This window comes from Bombina bombina, chromosome 1 (assembly GCF_027579735.1).
Source record: "Bombina bombina isolate aBomBom1 chromosome 1, aBomBom1.pri, whole genome shotgun sequence".
Classification (NCBI taxonomy): Eukaryota; Metazoa; Chordata; class Amphibia; order Anura; family Bombinatoridae; genus Bombina; species Bombina bombina.
The window spans coordinates 550,694,824-550,717,877 of record NC_069499.1 but is presented as its reverse complement, the minus strand read 5'-3'; the positions used below and the strand labels follow the sequence as shown (position 1 = coordinate 550,717,877).

Genomic DNA, 23,054 nt, shown 5'->3' with positions numbered 1-23,054 from the left:
AACATTATAAAATGCCCTGTTTCACATGCAGCAAACGTACATGTTGCAGTGTGTTTTATTTTATATAATTAGTAAATGGTTTAACTTTTCATTTGCTACAGCAAGTATAGAGTAGGGGGTTTAAACCTTAAAGGGACATAAAAGTGCCGAATGGAAATGCTCTAATTTGTTAGAACACTTTATTATTGCACAATTGATATAAATATAAGCAAACTAGTACTGTAGTGACAACTTGTGTCACTATAGTACTATAAAGAGGCGCCTAGGAGTGACAAACAATAACTGGTGATAGAATCTGATATATATGTCAATAATTAGCTAAAGACAGTAATATACACAGTATGATAACTATGATATACAAACAATCAGTCCAGTATGGAATGGCATAGGAAGGGAAAGTCCTTGATGTCCGTAGCGTAAGGTTCCAGAAGAGCCTGATATACAGCCTGATGAAACAGTGTGTTACACTGAGAAACGCGTTGCTTTTGTTTTTATCATTTTAAATAAATTTTAAGATATAACCATCTCCTCACTTGCTGCCGACCTCTTTATCCTTTGAACCGTTGACCTCCCCTTTTTTTTTTGGAGTTGCTCTAGTCTCCCTTCCAGCTGCCTGAGGCGTGAGACTGGTCATTGCTGGATTCCTTTATTGTGGACTGACTTCTGTTCAAACATCCCTGAGTATCCCTGGACTCTCCCTGGTGAGACGAGGATCTACCCTTGTGATAAACATCTATCGGTCTACCGGACGACGAGTGGTTCCGGATTGCTGGTTTTGCACATCTGTGCTTTACTTATTGTGAGTAGGATTCTTATGTCCTCTTTGCATGTTATATTATTTACCTTCTGATCTGCACTATGTGGCGCCCTCTATTCTGATTTGTCTAGATCCTTGATATAAATATGTTTTAAACCCTGCAAAGGGATTAATAAACATAGTTAACCCCTTAACAACAGTGATGCACCCTGTATGTTGGTCATCTATATTGCTTCCAGGGCTGTAGAAGCATGGGTCTTGCTGACTGCAGTGATTCCTGCACTCCTGCAGCCCTGCAAGCACAATGGATAGCTGATGTACAGGGTATGTCAGCCGTCCCAAAGGGTTGAAAACTCCAGAGGAATAGTCCACTACTGGGAGCTAGTTGAGCACATCTGACGAGCCAATGACAAGAAACAAATATGTGTAGCCACCAGCTAGCTTCCAGTAGTGTATTGCTGCTGTTGAGGCTATGTGGATATGCTATTAAAAAAGATACCAAAAGAACAAAGTAAATTTGATGATAGAAATAATTTTAAAAGAGTCTGTTTTGAGCAGTTTGCTGACATGTTTTAAAGGATATCTAGTAGGATAAATGCAGACAGACAGAGTTGTACCTCTCTACTATCCAGTAAGATAAACGTACATGCAACAGGCTGCATACGTGCACACACAAATCCTGTGTATTTCAGCCTGTCAAGAGTGCTCCTGTAGAACTCAACATCATCTCTTCCTGTAACCGTTTGGCTGCCCTGCTTTTTTTTGTTTAAATTAAGGTGGATTAGTACAAATTGTTTTCAGTTACTTAACAAACATAACAGTTCTTTATGTTTATACAGTTAGATGCAGCTATGCCTCTCTTGTACATTAAAATGTAGTCAGCATCTGTTTAGTAAGACATTTTAATTCATTTAGTTTCTTTACATAAACTAAGCAGCAACAGACATGCTTAATCCCCCTTTAAAGAGATGAGAACGGAGACATTAGCTGGTGCTTTAGACAGGCAATTGTCTTGTTCCTTGAGTGGTGAGTTGAGTTCTCTCTTTTCTTATCAGTGATTACCAATTTGTATTATTTTTACTTTAAATAATATTTAAAAAAAAAAAATAATAGATAAGCATATAGAGTAGTAGGCACATAACATGAATATTCACACTACTTTTATGATTGTAAATATACAGTATAATAGCCCATACTTACATTTCTAAAGGCTTCATTCAAGTTTTTTGAATTGACATTCCTATTATTAGTTTTGAAGGAAAAAATTATTTTACCAAAGTCATAACCACAGTTACACATTAAATTATTTTGTGTATCATAACTTTATTTAATTTCATTATCTGTGATATCTCTGAATATGCAAATTAGTGCTCACTATGAAAAAGTTGAAAGGGTCAAGTTAGTAATTTTTTGTTTGTGTGTGTGTTTAAATAAATTAAAGGGTTGAACATAAGATGAGAAGTTTTGGTAACAAATGACATAAGAGTTGAACATAAGATGAGAAGTTTTGGTAACAAATGACATAAGAGTTGAACATAAGATGAGAAGTTTTGGTAACAAATGACATAAGAGTTTAACATAAGATGAGAAGTTTTGGTAACAAATGACATAAGAGTTGAACATAAGATGAAAAGTTTTGGTAACAAATGACAGTGTCTGTGGCCTTGTCTACTCCAATTATAAGTAATGGCTGGAGTTTGGCCATTGAAAACCACTGCAGTTATCACTTATGAATAATATGTTATTTTATAGCAAGAAATAAAAAAAGTCTTGAAACTAAGATGTGTTTATATAACCCTTTAAGCTTTAAAATAGTAACTTCCTCTTAAAGGGACAGTAAACTAAAAAAATTTTATTGTTTAAAAAGATAGATAATCTCTTTATAACCCATTCCCCAGTTTTGCACAACCAACACGGTTATATTAATATACTTTTTTACCTCTGTGATTACCTTGTATCTAAGCATCTTCTGACAGCCCCCTTTTATTTATTATCTATTGACTGGCATTTTAGCCAATTAGTGCACTGTCATGCACAGCCCACAGGCGTGAGCACAATGTTATCTATATGGCTCACATGAGCTAGCAGTGCTGTTGTGAAAATCAAATAAAAAAGCATGTGATAAGAGGCTGTCTGTAATGGCTTAGAAACAGGCAGACATTTAGAGGTTTAAATGTTATAAAGTATATTAATATAACAATGTTGTTTGTGCAAAGCTGGGGAATGGGTAGTAAAGGCATTATCTATCTTTTTAATCAATAAAAATTTTGGTGTTGACTGTCCCTTTAAATCATCCCTTGGCTGGTTTTGAAAGTATGAAATGCACCATTGCTGCTGACAGCACATTCATACACTTCTTATCAGTTATGAATTGACTCGGAGCATGATTGAAAACTTTTGGAGTCATTTATTCACACGAAGAGGTACGTACTGCTTGTTGCTAAGCTTTTCTAATCAGTTTTGAAGGGTAATCTTTTTCCTTAAAATGTCTTGATTCCTGTGTTCTTTCTTTCAATGTGTGTAAATCAGAACAATTACTCCTTAATCTAAGAAATTCCCACACTAGGACAGCCCTTTTGGTAGAGAAGTGAGATAGTCCACATCACTTCTCTTCAGTTAAATTAAAGTGGACAAGTCTGTGCTATTTAAATACAGTTAGTGTGTCCTAAGGAGTAGAATGGATAAACTCTGATATACAGGTGGCCCTCGGTTTACAACGGTTCAATTTACACCGTTTCAGAATAACAACCTTTTTTTTCAGTCATGTGACTGCTATTGAAAAGCATTGAGAAGCAGTGTATTGATTAAAATAGCCAGTAGATGGAGCTGTCCGCTTGTGTTGCAGCAAAGATATGCAAGCCAAGCAAGCTAAAATTAATCCGTTTAACCAGACCTGAGCTACCGAGCAGCTTGCAAAGGAACAAGATCTTCCTGTCTATAAATCAGTCCAGATTGGAATGCATAGAAAGAACTGTTTGCAGAAAAATGCAAGTAAAGTCTGTGTTGTGCGATTATTTTATTTCTTTTTTAATGCTGTTTAGCAAATGTTTTTGTTCATTTAACTTAGTTTAATTATATATTCTGTGTTGTTTGATTATTTTATTAGGTCTATAATGTTGTTTAGCATTTAAAGTCTTCATTTCAAAGCTTTAAAAATAATGTATTAGGTGTTACTTATGACAATTTTGAGAGGGGCCTGGAACCTAACTCTCTCACTTTCCATTGACTTACATTATTAACTGGGTTTCAATTTACAACTGTTTCGATTTACAACCATTCCTTCTGGAACCTAACCCCGGCGTAAACTGAAGGCTACCTGTATAGTGTAGTTCACACACATTTCTCACAAGTGCTAGCTACTCTCAGGGAATTTAAAAAGAAAAAAAAAAATGAGGCCTATCGAATGTAATGGAGTTCATTGGGAAGAAAATTTTTGCTGGGAAGCAGGGGGCACACTTTAAATATTAAATACTGCAGCCAATACAAAACAGATCACCCTCTTATCAAAGTATAGAATGTTATAATTGCATATATTTTCTTAGCATGTGTTGTTCTATTAAGGCAATAATAGTTTGTATAGTTTAACACCTTTCAGTTTGCGAGATAAAACAGCAAGAACTGCAGGGGACAAGGTTTAGAGAATACGCTAATAACCCACTACCAGTGGCTTTGGTTTTAAATATTTCTTTCATGTAATTAACAAGAGTCCATGAGCTAGTGACGTATGGGATATACATTCCTACCAGGAGGGGCAAAGTTTCCCAAACCTTAAAATGCCTATAAATACACCCCTCACCACACCCACAAATCAGTTTTACAAACTTTGCCTCCAAGGGAGGTGGTGAAGTAAGTTTGTGCTAGATTCTACGTTGATATGCGCTCCGCAGCAAGTTGGAGCCCGGTTTTCCTCTCAGCGTGCAGTGAATGTCAGAGGGATGTGAAGAGAGTATTGCCTATTGAATGCAGTGATCTCCTTCTACGGGGTCTATTTCATAAGGTTCTCTGTTATCGGTCGTAGAGATTCATCTCTTACCTCCCTTTTCAGATCGACGATATACTCTTATATTTACCATTACCTCTACTGATTCTCGTTTCAGTACTGGTTTGGCTTTCTACAAACATGTAGATGAGTGTCCTGGGGTAAGTAAGTCTTATTTTCTGTGACACTCTAAGCTATGGTTGGGCACTTTATTTATAAAGTTCTAAATATATGTATTCAAACATTTATTTGCCTTGACTCAGAATGTTCAACTTTCCTTATTTTCAGACAGTCAGTTTCATATTTGGGATTATGCATTGATTTATCATATTTTTCTTACCTCAAAAATTTGACTTTTTTCCCTGTGGGCTGTTAGGCTCGCGGGGGCTGAAAATGCTTCATTTTATTGCGTCATTCTTGGCGCGGACTTTTTTGGCGCAAAAATTCTTTTCCGTTTCCGGCGTCATACGTGTCGCCGGAAGTTACGTCATTTTTTGACGTTATTTTGCGCCAAAAATGTCGGCGTTCCGGATGTGGCGTCATTTTTGGCGCCAAAAGCATTTAGGCGCCAAATAATGTGGGCGTCTTATTTGGCGCTAAAAAATATGGGCGTCGCTTTTGTCTCCACATTATTTCAGTCTCATTTTTCATTTGCTTCTGGTTGCTAGAAGCTTGATATTTGGCATTCTTTCCCATTCCTGAAACTGTCTTATAAGGAATTTGATCTATTTTGCTTTATATGTTGTTTTTTCTCTTACATATTGCAAGATGTCTCACGTTGCATCTGAGCCAGAAGATACTACAGGAAAATCACTGCCTGCTGGATCTACCAAAGCTAAGTGTATCTGCTGTAAATTTTTGGTAGCTATTCCTCCAGCTGTTGTTTGTAATAATTGTCATGACAAACTTGTTAAAGCAGATAATATTTCCTTTAGTAATGTACCATTGCCTGTTGCAGTTCCCTCAACATCTAAGGTGCAGAATGTTCCTGATAACATAAGAGATTTTGTTTCTGAATCCATAAAGAAGGCTTTGTCTGTTATTTCTCCTTCTAGTAAACGTAAAAAGTCTTTTAAATCTTCTCTCTCTACAGATGAATTTTTAAATGAACACCATCATTCTGATTCTTTGGACTCTTCTGGTTCAGAGGATTCTATCTCAGAGATTGATGCTGATAAATCTTCATATTTATTTAAGATGGAATTTATTCGCTCTTTACTTAAAGAAGTACTAATTGCTTTAGAAATAGAGGATTCTAGTCCTCTTGATACTAATTCTATACGTTTGGATAAGGTTTTTAAAGCTCCTGTGGTTATTCCAGAAGTTTTTCCTGTTCCTAATGCTATTTCTGCAGTGATTTCCAAAGAATGGGATAAATTGGGTAATTCATTTACTCCTTCTAAACGTTTTAAGCAATTATATCCTGTTCCGCCTGACAGGTTAGAATTTTGGGACAAAATCCCTAAAGTTGATGGGGCTATTTCTACTCTTGCTAAACGTACTACCATTCCTACGTCAGATGGTACCTCGTTTAAGGATCCTTTAGATAGAAAAATTGAATCTTTTCTAAGAAAAGCTTATCTGTGTTCAGGTAATCTTCTTAGACCTGCTATATCATTGGCTGATGTTGCTGCAGCTTCAACTTTTTGGTTGGAAACCCTAGCGCAACAAGTAGCAGATCGTGATTCTCATGATATTATTATTCTTCTCCAGCATGCTAATAATTTTATCTGTGATGCCATTTTTGATATTATTAGAGTTGATGTTAGGTTTATGTCTCTGGCTATCTTAGCCAGAAGAGCTTTATGGCTTAAGACTTGGAATGCTGATATGGCTTCTAAATCAACTCTACTTTCCATTTCTTTCCAGGGAAACAAATTATTTGGTTCTCAGTTGGATTCTATTATTTCAACTGTTACTGGTGGGAAAGGAACTTTTTTACCACAGGATAAAAAATCTAAAGGTAAAAACAGGGCTAACAATCGTTTTCGTTCCTTTCGTTTCAACAAAGAACAAAAGCCTGATCCTTCGTCCTCAGGAGCAGTTTCAGTTTGGAAACCATCTCCAGTCTGGAATAAATCCAAGCCTGCTAGAAAGGCAAAGCCTGCTTCTAAGTTCACATGAAGGTACGGCCCTCATTCCAGTTCAGCTGGTAGGGGGCAGGTTACGTTTTTTCAAATAAATTTGGATCAATTCTGTTCACAATCTTTGGATTCAGAACATTGTTTCAGAAGGGTACAGAATTGGTTTCAAGATGAGACCTCCTGCAAAGAGATTTTTTCTTTCCCGTGTCCCAGTAAATCCAGTGAAAGCTCAAGCATTTCTGAATTGTGTTTCAGATCTAGAGTTGGCTGGAGTAATTATGCCAGTTCCAGTTCCGGAACAGGGGATGGGGTTTTATTCAAATCTCTTCATTGTACCAAAGAAGGAGAATTCCTTCAGACCAGTTCTGGATCTAAAATTATTGAATCGTTATGTAAGGATACCAACGTTCAAGATGGTAACTGTAAGGACTATATTGCCTTTTGTTCAGCAAGGGAATTATATGTCCACAATAGATTTACAGGATGCATATCTGCATATTCCGATTCATCCAGATCATTTTCAGTTCCTGAGATTCTCTTTTCTAGACAAGCATTACCAATTTGTGGCTCTACCGTTTGGCCTTGCTACAGCTCCAAGAATTTTCACAAAGATTCTCGGTGCCCTTCTGTCTGTAATCAGAGAACAGGGTATTGTGGTATTTCCTTATTTGGACGATATCTTGGTACTTGCTCAGTCTTTACATTTAGCAGAGTCTCATACGAATCGACTTGTGTTGTTTCTTCAAGATCATGGTTGGAGGATCAATTTACCAAAAAGTTCTTTGATTCCTCAAACAAGGGTAACCTTTCTGGGTTTCCAGATAGATTCAGTGTCCATGACTCTGTCTTTAACAGACAAGAGACGTCTAAAATTGATTACAGCTTGTCGAAACCTTCAGTCTCAATCATTCCCTTCGGTAGCCTTATGCATGGAAATTCTAGGTCTTATGACTGCTGCATCGGACGCGATCCCCTTTGCTCGTTTTCACATGCGACCTCTTCAGCTCTGTATGCTGAACCAATGGTGCAGGGATTACACGAAGATATATCAATTAATATCTTTAAAACCGATTGTTCGACACTCTCTAACATGGTGGACAGATCACCATCGTTTAATTCAGGGGGCTTCTTTTGTTCTTCCGACCTGGACTGTAATTTCAACAGATGCAAGTCTCACAGGTTGGGGAGCTGTGTGGGGATCTCTGACGGCACAGGGAGTTTGGGAATCTCAGGAGGTGAGATTACGATCAATATTTTGGAACTCCGTGCAATTTTCAGAGCTCTTCAGTTTTGGCCTCTTCTGAAGAGAGAATCGTTCATTTGTTTTCAGACAGACAATGTCACAACTGTGGCATACATCAATCATCAAGGAGGGACTCACAGTCCTCTGGCTATGAAAGAAGTATCTCGAATTTTGGTTTGGGCGGAATCCAGCTCCTGTCTAATCTCTGCGGTTCATATCCCAGGTGTAGACAATTGGGAAGCGGATTATCTCAGTCGCCAAACGTTGCATCCGGGCGAATGGTCTCTTCACCCAGAGGTATTTCTTCAGATTGTTCAAATGTGGGGGCTTCCAGAGATAGATCTGATGGCCTCTCATCTAAACAAGAAACTTCCCAGGTATCTGTCCAGATCCCGGGATCCTCAGGCGGAGGCAGTGGATGCATTATCACTTCCTTGGAAGTATCATCCTGCCTATATCTTTCCGCCTCTAGTTCTTCTTCCAAGAGTAATCTCCAAGATTCTGAGGGAATGCTCGTTTGTTCTGCTAATAGCTCCGGCATGGCCTCACAGGTTTTGGTATGCGGATCTTGTCCGGATGGCATCTTGCCAACCATGGACTCTTCCGTTAAGACCAGACCTTCTGTCGCAAGGTCCTTTTTTCCATCCGGATCTGAAATCCTTAAATTTAAAGGTATGGAGATTGAACGCTTGATTCTTAGTCAAAGAGGTTTCTCTGACTCTGTGATTGATACTATGTTACAGGCTTGTAAATCTGTATCTAGAGAGATATATTATAGAGTCTGGAAGACTTATATTTCTTGGTGTCTTACTCATCATTTTTCTTGGTATTCTTTTAGAATTCCGAGAATATTACAATTTCTTCAGGATGGTTTAGATAAGGGTTTGTCCGCAAGTTCCTTGAAAGGACAAATCTCTGTTCTTTCTGTTCTTTTTCACAGAAAGATTGCTATTCTTCCTGATATTCATTGTTTTGTACAAGCTTTGGTTCGTATAAAACCTGTCATTAAGTCAATTTCTCCTCCATGGAATTTGAATTTGGTTCTGGGAGCTCTTCAAGCTCCTCCGTTTGAACCTATGCATTCATTGGACATTAAATTGCTTTCTTGGAAAGTTTTGTTCCTTTTGGCCATCTCTTCTGCCAGAAGAGTTTCTGAATTATCTACTCTTTCTTGTGAGTCTCCTTTTCTGATTTTTCATCAGGATAAGGCGGTGTTGCGAACTTCTTTTGAATTTTTACCTAAGGTTGTGAATTCCAACAACATTAGTAGAGAAATCGTGGTTCCTTCATTATGTCCTAATCCTAAGAATTCTAAGGAAAAATCGTTACATTCTTTGGATGTTGTTAGAGCTTTGAAATATTATGTTGAAGCTACTAAATCTTTCCGAAAGACTTCTAGTCTATTTGTCATCTTTTCTGGTTCTAGAAAAGGCCAGAAAGCTTCTGCCATTTCTTTGGCATCCTGGTTGAAATCTTTAATTCATCTTGCCTATGTTAAATCGGGTAAGACTCCGCCTCAGCGGATTACAGCTCATTCTACTAGGTCAGTTTCTACTTCCTGGGCGTTTAGGAATGAAGCTTCAGTTGATCAGATTTGCAAAGCAGCGACTTGGTCCTCTTTGCATACTTTTACTAAATTCTACCATTTTGATGTATTCTCTTCTTCTGAAGCAGTTTTTGGTAGAAAGGTACTTCAGGCAGTGGTTTCGGTTTGAATCTTCTGCTTATGTTTTTCATTAAACTTTATTTTGGGTGTGGATTATTTTAAGCAGGAATTGGCTGTCTTTATTTTATCCCTCCCTCTCTAGTGACTCTTGTGTGGAAAGATCCACATCTTGGGTATTCATTATCCCATACGTCACTAGCTCATGGACTCTTGTTAATTACATGAAAGAAAACATAATTTATGTAAGAACTTACCTGATAAATTCATTTCTTTCATATTAACAAGAGTCCATGAGGCCCACCCTTTTTTGTGGTGGTTATGATTTTTTTGTATAAAGCACAATTATTCCAATTCCTTATTTTATATGCTTCGCACTTTTTTTCTTATCACCCCACTTCTTGGCTATTCGTTAAACTGATTTGTGGGTGTGGTGAGGGGTGTATTTATAGGCATTTTAAGGTTTGGGAAACTTTGCCCCTCCTGGTAGGAATGTATATCCCATACGTCACTAGCTCATGGACTCTTGTTAATATGAAAGAAATGAATTTATCAGGTAAGTTCTTACATAAATTATGTTTTTTGGCATCTGCAGTATAATTTTATTAAGATTTCTACTGTGTGCATTTAATAGTTTTTTACTGTGTAATTTTGAATATGAATTTTATTTTTTCCCATAAAATGCTTTTTTGTTGCATTTTTTTAATTTAACAATACAACTTTCTACTGCCTTTTTTTATTTCTATATGTCATTTGTTGATTTCATACAATTTTTAAATTATGATATTCTATTTGCCCTATTGTAATGTATGCATCTCCTTCACACAATCAGTCTCTGAAAGAGAGAGATAGAGCAAAGGATTTAGGTATTTAAAAAAAAGAAAATACATTTGCTGAAAGTTCAAAATATGTTTAAGCTTTACAGCATATATTGATTAAAAAATAATTGTTATGTATTTAAACGAATGATAGAATGTTTGTGAACTCAACAAGAGCAGTCTTTTTACACACCCTGTCTGTATAAGTTTCCTGGAAGTGACAGCAAACAGCTAACTTTAAATAGGAGGAGCCTTAACTTGTTCAACCAGGAAACTAGTGATTATTTTGTTCAAACTAAAAGGTGCAGGACCCTCTACGTTTAAAGAAGGAAGCAGATCTCTAAAGATTTACAACAGAATATTTACCACAAACTGAACGTTACTCCTCAGTCTTCGTAAGTAATTTGTTAATCTAAAAAGTTGCTGTAGTCAATTTGTTTCTTCAATGGCTCGAATTGCAGCTGTTATTTCTCTAGCTGATCAACATTATCTACGTGCACATGTTGTCTTATACAGTTTCTGTTTTGATCTTTGGGTTTTTTGTGCGCTACCTCTTGTAGGTTAAAAAAATAAAACTGTAAATAATTGTGATACCTTATTATGATTCCTAATGCTGTATGATAAAAATATACAATACAGGCCTTATTTTATTAGTCAGATAGTTTTAGTAATTTAAAATACTCTGGTTTCAAAACTGTTCATTTTTTGGATATTTAATCTATGAAATCATACTATGGAATTCCACTCAAAGTTCAGTGACATTTGCATTATTTTATACACATCTTTAAGGTTGTAAGCTTTTATGAGAGCAGGGCCCAACGTTCAATTAATCACAGCATAGTAGTAGACATTTTTCATAACTCCTATGTGCTCATGACACTTTTGCATACAACAGAATTAATTATAAAGATCATTGCTTTTAAAGTGGGTAGGGTTGCAACCAAGCTAGTATTTTACTGTCATGGCTGGAATTTTTAAAGTTGCTGGTCCATGTAGATAATTAAAAAAATAGAAATAATCTAATTATAAACAAATGATCATTTAAAGGGACAGTATCCACCACATTGTTGTGTAACTGCTTGTTATAGACGCTATTAAAAAGAATAATATGCACAGATCCTGATCTAAAAATCCAATATAAAACCTTATTTAGAAGCTCCCAGTTTAGCACTATTGATGAGGTTTGTCTGGGACACCCAGTGAAAGGGGCTAGGAAAACAAATGAAAGCAGAGACTCCCCCCCTTCCCCCTCCCTGCATATGAAAAGACAGATAACAAACAGTGCCAGCTTGTATACATCTGACACTGTGGGGCTTGGTTAGGAGTCTGAAAATCATCACAATGTTGTTAAAAAATAAGCAAAACTATACATTGTTACAAAAACACACCCAGATGGGCTATATAAATGGATTATCTATAAAACATTTATGCAAAGAAAAATCTAGTGTACAATGTCCCTTTTAAAATCAGCTCTAGCAGATTTAGTTTCAGAGAGAACCTGATGTTTTAAAGCAGTGATAGCCACATGCAGCCCTCTTCATTAGCTTTGTGCCCCCTGTAGAAAAGTGGAACTAAAAATATCTGTTTTGGGGATTTTGGAAAAGGGGCAACTCAATTACAGGCCTTTGGAGGGGAAGCCAGCAAAGTGTCCTGCAACCTTACCTTTAATCTGAATCTGTGACTTTGAATGTTTTTAGGAAATTGTGTGTTTGTAATACCCATAAATTTTTATGCATCCTTTAAGGCTTCTAAATTATTGATCTGCAGCCCCCTCCGTTGGCCATCACAGATGAAAGGTTTCTGTCCTTAAAGGGACATTAAACACTAAATAAATTCTAGATAGAATGATGCATCCAAAGAAAAGATTAGTCTGAGAATAACATGTGGATGTATTTTTTAAAGTTTCATTAACTATTTAACTTTTGACAAAATAAGTGCAACATTGTAGTGTCTATAAAACAATGGGAGCTGCCAATTTGTAACTTGGGTTACCTTCTCTGCTGTGGCCAATTAGGTCACTAGAGCCGTGTTTCTCAGCAGCCGGGCCAGGGCCCACTACTGAGCCTGACTGCCCTGCTGGTGGGCCACAACCCCACAAATCCCCACTGCTCACTCTGACAGGCCTGGGCTCCACACATCTGAAATACCAGATGGGTCTGACAGAGAGCAATTGCACATGACCACTTGTGCGCGGTGCGCATGTAGTGGTGGTTCAGCGGCAGCATGAAGAGGAGAAGATGGATCAGACCTCAGGTAAGTAAACCCACTGACAACAATGAAGCTATACTGACCCACTGACACCAATGCATATAAATATATATATATATATTGATCCCACTGACCAGGGCCGCCAATAGAAATGTCGGGGGCCCCCTCCTCCCTTTAGTTTGTGGCTAAAATGTGTACTCAGGCTTCCTCAAACACACAGAAAGACACACTGATAAACAAAAAGAAAATTCACATACACAAAGGCAAAAAGAAAAAGACAGCTAGATATAGATGCATAATAATATAGAATAATTGTATTTGTAGAAAAAAAAACCACTCACATACAGACTTTATAGATTTATAGATACACAAATACACACAGACTATTCCACACACAGATACAGACTACCTCAAACACACACTCACACAACTACACACACACAGATTTATAGATACACAAATACACACAGACTCTCTCTCACACACGCAGATAAAGACAGACTACCTCAAACACACTCACATACAGACAGATTTACTCAAACACACACACACACATTTTTAGATGCACAACAATAAGCAAATAGTTTGAACATGAAGCATTTCCCACGCACATACATGGCCTGCAAAATATTTCTCCAAATTTAATCTACAAGTTGATCCTCCCTATAGGCTGCATACCATGTGTGACACACATCCTATGGTCTGAGTGCATCTGTAAACACAGTACACAGCAGGCACTCATGTATACACACAATATTGGATTATAGATTACATACAATTTCATACCCCAGAACTGTCTCAATTTATGCGGGACAGTCCCTATTTTAGGGGTCTATCCCGCTGTCCCAAGAAGATTGTCCCATGCTTTTTTTTTTTTTATTCTATTGGGCCCATACATGGTCATCACGTGACCACATTCTGCCAATACACAGTCAATGATTTTTGGAGCATGTGACTGCATGTGCTGTGTTGACCGTGCCGTGGTGTTGTCTCGAGGACTAACTTGGAAGTTCTGACTAGTCACCTCAGGAGCCTCACTGTGTTTACTTACTAGTGGAGTGTGGCAGTGTGCTGTGAGTCTCTGAGGACGGCTGTCAGTACTACTCTGGCCATGGGTAAGATCTGAGAGAAGTTAAGACTCAGAGTCGGATCATCAGCATTGCTAGAGATTTATCTCCTCTTTTAATCCCAGGCTGTTTGTACACAATCTATTGCTTTACAGTTGTACAATGTGTTTTTGCAACATATTCCTAGCCCTATCCAGGGCCGGCGTTTGTGTAAGACAAAATAGGCAGCCGCCTTAGAGCGCCTTCCACATGGGGGCGCCAAGAAGGGGAGGATAATCTTCCTTCAGTGCCTTTCCGAGTGAGTGAAAATATTTCCAGTGCGGTAATGCTCTACAGTGGCTGCCTGTAGTGCACTACGCACACAGCATTAATCTGTACCTGGTTGAACCAGCCTGAAGCTTGCTGCAACTTTTAATCTAATGTAACTATTTTTGCATGCTGTGGCTGTGGGGCTCTTATGCTAAATGGTTAACCTGCCTATCAATCTATGCTTGCTTAGTGACGTATGGAGTCACTCACTGGCTGCTGTTTGAATGTGACTGAGCGGGAAACGTGAGGGAGGAGATCATCTCCCTCACGTTTTCCCCTCAGGGGCCAACGGCTGCAGTGCAACACAGTCTGAAAATTGGGCAGAGTTGAAAGGAAAACACATTATAAAAAATAAGACAAAAAAACTAAGGGACAAAGAATAATATAAGAATTAATGTTTCCATTGGAAAACTATGTCTCAGGGACAGGGGCATTTTAAAGGGACATGAAACCCAAATATTTTCTTTTGATTTAAAAAGAGTATGCCATTTTAAACAACTTTTAAATTTACTTCTATTATCTCATTTGCTTAATTCTATTGACATACTTTGCTGAAAAGAATATCTAGATAGGCTCAGTAGCTGCTGATTGGTTGCTGCACATAGATGCCTTGTGTGGTTGGCTCCCCCATGTGCATTTCTATTTCTTCAATCAAGGATATCCAAAGAATGAAGCAAATTAGATAATATAAGTAAATTGGAATGTTGTTTAAAATTGTATTCTCTACTTGAATCATGAGAGAAAATATTTGGGTTTAGTGTCCCTTTAAGAGAGGTATTTGGTGTATCTTTATCATGTACTCTAGACAACTTCTAAAATAGCTCCTACTCCTTGTATGTTTAGAGGGTATTGACCAAATACATTAAATATTTGGGGTTATTTAGGGGCATGGGCTTTGTGGCTTCCCTTACATCTGAAAACTAGTCATATTGGTTACATGTATGCAATGCTGGCTCTGTCCGCTATCTTACTACATACTCTTTATGTATTCATTTAAATATTTGCAGTGCAGCAGCACTTTATTTGTGTTAGAGTGTGTGTGTGTGTGTCTGCATATGTGTATTAGTGTCTGTGACTGTGTGTTAGTGTGTGTGTATTAGCGACTGTGTTTTAGTATGTTTATTAGTGACTGTGTGTTAGTGTCTGTTACTGTGTTTTAGTGTATGTGTGTGTGTTTATTAGGGTCTGTGACTGTGTGTTAGTGTATGTGTGTTAGTGTCTGTGACTTTCTGTTAGTATATGTGTGTGTCTGTATATATCTATTATTGACAGTTTGTATGACTGTGTGTATGTGTGTCTGTAGATGTGTCTATGCATGTTTGTGTCTTTGTGTGTTAGTGTCTGTCTGTGTGAATAAGCCTAACACTGCACCATCACTAGCAACTTCATGGCTACTGCATTGCTGGCACAGCTTTCACAAGCTCAGGCTGCTGGCAGAGACATGGTTATCCCTGCAGGTCCATTATATGATGATGTAAGGTGACTGTGGTGTAGGTACTGCATTTAGCACCCAGTATGGTCAGTGCTTCTTCTGGTGTTATGATTAGGACACTGGATAGTAGGTGACACTGCAATGTTTTATTACTGCATGATAAGTGACAGTGCTTTATTGATTGCTAAAACTAGCAATGGGATGGTATGTAATCCGGGGTGTGTGTGGGGGGGGGGGGAAATGTATCCTCGCCTGTGTGGCCAAAAATTCTAGCCCTGGCCCTATCCCTGCAGTGTGAGGAGTGACCGCACTCAGTATCCATTATTATGTCACATAAAGCAGGTATTGCTTCCAATCCTGCATGTTAGAGAGGCAGTCTAACTACCAAAGGACTGTGAGGGGTCAAGGGGCAGGTTAATATTAAACCGTTGCTACAACTAAAAGTAAAAATAAGTCAGATCACTGTGTAAAGCGTGGGCGGTGCAGGGGGGAGGGTGCCGCCGCCGCAGCAGCCAGGGCACTGTGTCTGCTCCGCTGAATAGTTTAATTTTTTGCAGAGTGATCTGTAGTGGTCTCTGGACCGTTCGGCAGCAGAAGTAAATTATTTGAAAGTTGTATACAGGGCTAATGTTTTTGTGGGATTTATATACTGCTCCAATCTTTTTTATTTTTTACACAGAGCACTTAATACCTGCTAAAATTCAGGAGTATCATGTACTAACATAAGAAAAACACTGTACAAAAAATTACATTACATTCTGCTGTGAGTTAAAACATTTGCTTCAAGCAAAGTCTGCACACATTACAGATTGCAGACTGGGGGAGAAGGCTTGGTGGGTTACCTAGGTAACCAGAAAGCATCCCCTAATAAGTCAGTTATCAAAGTGCTTATACTTTTTTTTTAACTTCATGTGTGTTATGTTCTGCCACTTGTTAAGCCCACTCCCCAGACCCCATTTATGCACCTGCCCACCACATGTCACACTTTTGCACGCACACAATACACAGCAGACATTCATGTATACACACAATAACTGATTATAGATTACATACATACCTCTGCTAAATACACAGCAGGCACTCATGTATACGCACAATAACTGATTATAGATTACATACATACCTCTGCTAAATACACACAATACACAGCAGGCACTCATGTATACGCACAATAACTGATTATAGATTACATACATACCTCTGCTAAACACACACAATACACAGCAGGCACTCATGTATACACACAATAACTGATTATAGATTACATACATACCTCTGCTAAATACACACAATACACAGCAGGCACTCATGTATACACACAATAACTGATTATAGATTACATACATACCTCTGCTAAACACACACAATACACAGCAGGCACTCATGTATACACACAATAACTGATTATAGATTACATACATACCTCTGCTAAATACACACAATACACAGCAGGCACTCATGTATATACACAATAACTGATTATAGATTATACATACCTCTGCTAAACACACACAATACACAGCAGGCACTCATGTATACACACAATAACTGATTATAGATTACATACATACCTCTGCTAAATACACACAATACACAGCAGGCACTCATGTATACACACAATAACTGATTATAGATTACATACATACCTCTGCTAAACACACACAATACACAGCAGGCACTCATGTATATACACAATAACTGATTATAGATTACATACATATCCTGCTAAATACACACAATACACAGCAGGCACTCATGTATACACACAATAACTGATTATAGATTACATACATACCTCTGCTAAACACACACAATACACAGCAGGCACTCATGTATACACACAATAACTGATTATAGATTACATACATACCTCTGCTAAACACCCCCGATACACAGCAGGCACTCATGTATACACACAATAACTGATTATAGATTACATACATACCTCTGCTAAACACACACAATACACAGCAGGCACTCATGTATACACACAATAACTGATTATAGATTACATACATACCTCTGCTAAACACCCCCGATACACAGCAGGCACTCATGTATATACACAATAACTGATTATAGATTATACATACCTCTGCTAAACACACACAATACACAGCAGGCACTCATGTATACACACAATAACTGATTATAGATTACATACATACCTCTGCTAAACATCCCCGATACACAGCAGGCACTCATGTATACACACAATAACTGATTATAGATTACATACATACCTCTGCTAAACATACACAGCAGGCACTCATGTATACACACAATAACTGATTATAGATTACATACATACTGTACCTCTGCTAAACACCCCCGATACACAGCAGGCGCTCATGTATACACACAATAACTGATTATAGATTACATACATAACTCTGCTAAACACCCCCAATACACATCTTGAAAATGACTGTAATTATACAATGACTGATATATCTTTATGTAAACAATGAACAATACATAATGTGTATGTATATATGTACCTGGGAGCTCTTCGTTCTTTTATACCAGCCAACTATGTAGGTATTTTATTATTATTATTATTATTATTATTATTATTCTTTATTTATGAAGCGCCAAAATATTCTGCAGCGCTGTCCATGTATACAATTCATTAAAATTAAAACGATGATATAAAACTTGTAAGAGATGGGACAGAATTTACAAACACATACAGGAGGAATTGAGGGCCCTATTCCAGTTGGAATTTACAATCTAGAAGGGTAGGAGGTTGAGAAACAGGAGGTGAGGACTCCAAGATTGAGAAAGATGTTAATGCAGAGATAGATGAGGGAAATGTTAGGTAAGTGAAATTAATTTATTATTGAGTTGGGTGGTAGGCTTCTCTGAACAAAAAAGTCTTCAGGGAGAGTGTTCCAGAGGGTAGGTGCTGCACGACAGAAGTCCTGCAGTCTAGCATGAGAAGAGGTGATAGTAGAGGAGGCAAGGAGCAGGTCATTGTTGGATCTTAGTGGGCGGGCTGGAGTATACTTGTTTATTAGAGAGGATCGGTAGAGGGAAGTGGCATTGGTGAGAGCTTTGTATGTGAAGGTGAGAATTTTGAATTTAATTCTACTGTGAATGGGGAGCCAATGAATGGACTTGCAGAGAGGTGCAGCAGATACAGAGCGACGGGAAAGGTGGATCAGTCTGGCAGAGGCATTTAGGATAGATTGAAGGGGAAGAGGCGGGAAAGAGGAAGGCCAGTAAGTTATTGCAGTAGTCAAGTCGGGAAATAACAAGGGAGTGGATTATTTGCTTTATGGTGTTAGCGCCCAGAAAAGGGCGAATCTTGGAAATATTGAGTAGTGGTTGCGGCAGGATGTAGAAAGCGATTGAATATGGGGGACAAAGGATAGATTTGAGTCAAGTGTAACTCCGAGGTAGCGGACTTGGGGCGATGGGGAAATGATGATGCCGTCAACAGGGATAGAGAAGTCAGAAGTCGGCATAGAGCTTGGGGGGGATAAGAAGGATCTCAGTCTTGGACATATTAATCTTTTGGTGGTGTGAGGCCATCCAGAAAGAAATACCAGATAAGCAGTCGCTGACATGAGAGTCTGTAGGAGGAGGGGATGGTCAACTGTGTTGAAGGCAGTTGAGAGGTCAAGTAAGATGAGTATAGGTAGTGATAACTGATGTATAGCAGGTTACCAATTAGCAAAAAACATGTAATGTAATGACATCCAGTTACAAAATATATCAAGCTTGCCATTCCTCTAGGTTTTTCAGTAAGCATAATCATATATCTCTCACATATAAATACATATATAAAAGTGCAGAAATAGAATTTTGTGAGTCCTGGGGATTATCACACCCTGTGTATATCTAGGGACTGAGCGCAATCACATACATAAGGGGCCCAAAGGGTTAACAACAATCACATACAGGAGGGGCCTAAATGGTTAATAACAAAATAAGACAAGGAATTTACAGAAGAGAGAACTGAACACACCAGAAGGTAAAATTATTAGATCCATAAAACTGGCAATGCGACAAAATTAATAAACTGATCATTCACTGAGTGAGCTTCTTACCCTCTGGAGGATCCAATCCTAGAGAGGAGGATTCAGTCCTGTAACCGAGGAATCATGTACAATGGAGAAGAATACTGTCATGGGGAGAGTGGGAGCCAATACAATCGCTGGGAAAATAATTGTTCCTCTCTCAGGAAATCTGGAGTTTGTGTGTGTGTGTGTATATGTGTGTATCTCTCTCTCTCTCTCTCTCTCTCTCTCTCTCTATATATATATATATATATATATATATATATATATATATATATATATATATATATATATATATATATATATATATATATAAACACAGAGAAACCCAGCACTCACTCACAAGCTCTCAGCTAAGATTTAAAAGCAAAAATGGAAAGGTTAGTCACCGCATCTGGCCAAATGGGACAAGCTCAGGTACCACGTCAAGGTCCTTTCCAATACCTGAGACCCTAAAACAGCCACACAATGCAAGCTTTCAAATCCAAACAAACTGAAAACAAGGGAAGGGTGCACAGGAATATGTAATCACCCTAGACATATACAAAACACGGAAGGGAACTGCACCCTCATACCGGACCGGGTACACATCCCATGACCCTGCAACATGCTCAGCCCTGGGTGCCACTGGCACTCACAGGAAGCTGTGCTGTCCCCAGAGCCACAAGCAGTAAACCTCAGACAGGTCTGGGTGCAAGAACCATAGGGAAAATTACAAAACAAATTAATACAACACACAGAGAAAACCCAGCACTCATTTACAAGCTCTCAGCTAAGATTTAAAAGCAAAAATGGAAAGGTTAGTCACCGCATCTGGCCAAATGGGACAAGCTCAGGTACCACGTCAAGGTCCTTTCCATTACCTGAGACCCTAAAACAGCCACACAATGCAAGCTTTCAAATCCAAACAAACTGAAAACAAGGGAAGGGTGCACATGAATATGTAATCACCCTAGACATATACAAAACACGGAAGGGAACTGCACTCTCATACCGGACCGGGTACACATCCCATGACCCTGCAACATGCTCAGCCCTGGGTGCCACTGGCACTCACAGGAAGCTGTGCTGTCCCCAGAACCACAAGCAGTAAACCCCAGACAGGTCTGGGTGCAAGAACCATAGGGAAAATTACAAAACAAATTAATACAACACGCAGAGAAAACCCAGCACTCACTTACAAGCTCTCAGCTAAGATTTAAAAGCAAAAATGGAAAGGTTAGTCACCGCATCTGGCCAAATGGGACAAGCTCAGGTACCACGTCAAGGTCCTTTCCAATACCCGGTCTGGTATGAGAGTGCAGTTCCCTTCCGTGTTTTGTATATGTCTAGGGTGATTACATATTCCTGTGCACCCTTCCCTTGTTTTCAGTTTGTTTGGATTTGAAAGCTTGCATTGTGTGGCTGTTTTAGGGTCTCAGGTATTGGGAAGGACCTTGACGTGGTACCTGAGCTTGTCCCATTTGGCCAGATGCGGTGACTAACCTTTCCATTTTTGCTTTTAAATCTTAGCTGAGAGCTTGTAAGTGAGTGCTGGGTTTTCTCTGTGTGTTGTATTAATGTGTTTTGTAATTTTCCCTATGGTTCTTGCACCCAGACCTGTCTGGGGTTTACTGCTTGTGGCTCTGGGGACAGCACAGTTTCCTGTGAGTGCCAGTGGCACCCAGGGCTGAGCATGTTGCAGGGTATGGGATGTGTACCCGGTACGGTATGAGAGTGCAGTTCCCTTCCGTGTTTTGTGTATATGTATGTGTGTATATATGTGTATATATATATATATATATATATATATATATATATATATATATATATATATATATATATATATATATATATATATATATATATATATATATATATATATATATATATATATATATATACAGGGAGTGCAGAATTATTAGGCAAGTTGTATTTTTGAGGATTAATTTTATTATTGAACAACAACCATGTTCTCAATGAACCCAAAAAACTCATTAATATCAAAGCTGAATAGTTTTGGAAGTAGTTTTTAGTTTGTTTTTAATTATAGCTATTTTAGGGGGATATCTGTGTGTGCAGGTGACTATTACTGTGCATAATTATTAGGCAACTTAAAGGGACACTGTACCCAAAATTTTTCTTTCGTGATTCAGATTGAGCATGAAATTTTAAGCAACTTTCTAATTTACTCCTATTATCAAATGTTCTTCATTCTCTTGGTATCTTTATTTGAAATGCAAGAATGTAAGTTTAGATGCCGGCCCATTTTTGGTGAACAACCTGAGTTGTCCTTGCTGATTGGTGGATAAATTCATCCACCAATAAAAAAGTGCTGTCCAGAGTACTGAAACCAAAAAAAAGCTTAGATGCCTTCTTTTTAACATAATGATAGCAAGAGAACAAAGAAAAATTGATAATAGTTGTAAATTAGAAAGTTGCTTAAAATTGCATGCTCTTTCTGAATTACAAAAGAAAAAAATTGACTACAGTGCCCCTTTAACAAAAAACAAATATATACCCATTTCAATTATTTATTTTTACCAGTGAAACCAATATAACATCTCAACATTCACAAATATACATTTCTGACATTCAAAAACAAAACAAAAACAAATCAGTGACCAATATAGCCACCTTTCTTTGCAAGGACACTCAAAAGCCTGCCATCCATGGATTTTGTCAGTGTTTTGATCTGTTCACCATCAACATTGCGTGCAGCAGCAACCACAGCCTCCCAGACACTGTTCAGAGAGGTGTACTGTTTTCCCTCCTTGTAAATCTCACATTTGATGATGGACCACAGGTTCTCAATGGGGTTCAGATCAGGTGAACAAGGAGGCCATGTCATTAGATTTTCTTCTTTTATACCCTTTCTTGCCAGCCACGCTGTGGAGTACTTGGACGTGTGTGATGGAGCATTGTCCTGCATGAAAATCATGTTTTTCTTGAAGGATGCAGACTTCTTCCTGTACCACTGCTTGAAGAAGGTGTCTTCCAGAAACTGGCAGTAGGACTGGGAGTTGAGCTTGACTCCATCCTCAACCCGAAAAGGCCCCACAAGCTCATCTTTGATGATACCAGCCCAAACCAGTACCCCACCTCCACCTTGCTGGCGTCTGAGTCGGACTGGAGCTCTCTGCCCTTTACCAATCCAGCCACGGGCCCATCCATCTGGCCCATCAAGACTCTCATTTCATCAGTCCATAAAACCTTAGAAAAATCAGTCTTGAGATATTTCTTGGCCCAGTCTTGATGTTTCAGCTTGTGTGTCTTGTTCAGTGGTGGTCGTCTTTCAGCCTTTCTTACCTTGGCCATGTCTCTGAGTATTGCACACCTTGTGCTTTTGGGCACTCCAGTGATGTTGCAGCTCTGAAATATGGCCAAACTGGTGGCAAGTGGCATCTTGGCAGCTGCACGCTTGACTTTTCTCAGTTCATGGGCAGTTATTTTGCGCCTTGGTTTTTCCACACGCTTCTTGCGACCCTGT

General features: G+C 38.5%; 1 protein-coding gene across 1 annotated transcript in view; it reads left to right on the top strand.

Annotated features, from left to right (window-relative positions):
• The first annotated feature begins 10,817 nt into the window (after window positions 1-10,817).
• LOC128645606 (caspase-10) overlaps window positions 10,818-23,054 on the top strand; it is a 212,994-nt gene continuing 200,757 nt past the window's right edge. Inside the window, exon 1 of the mRNA XM_053698702.1 lies at window positions 10,818-10,939. The gene's annotated coding sequence lies outside the window, so the exon portion shown is untranslated. The remainder of the gene's footprint in view (window positions 10,940-23,054) is intronic.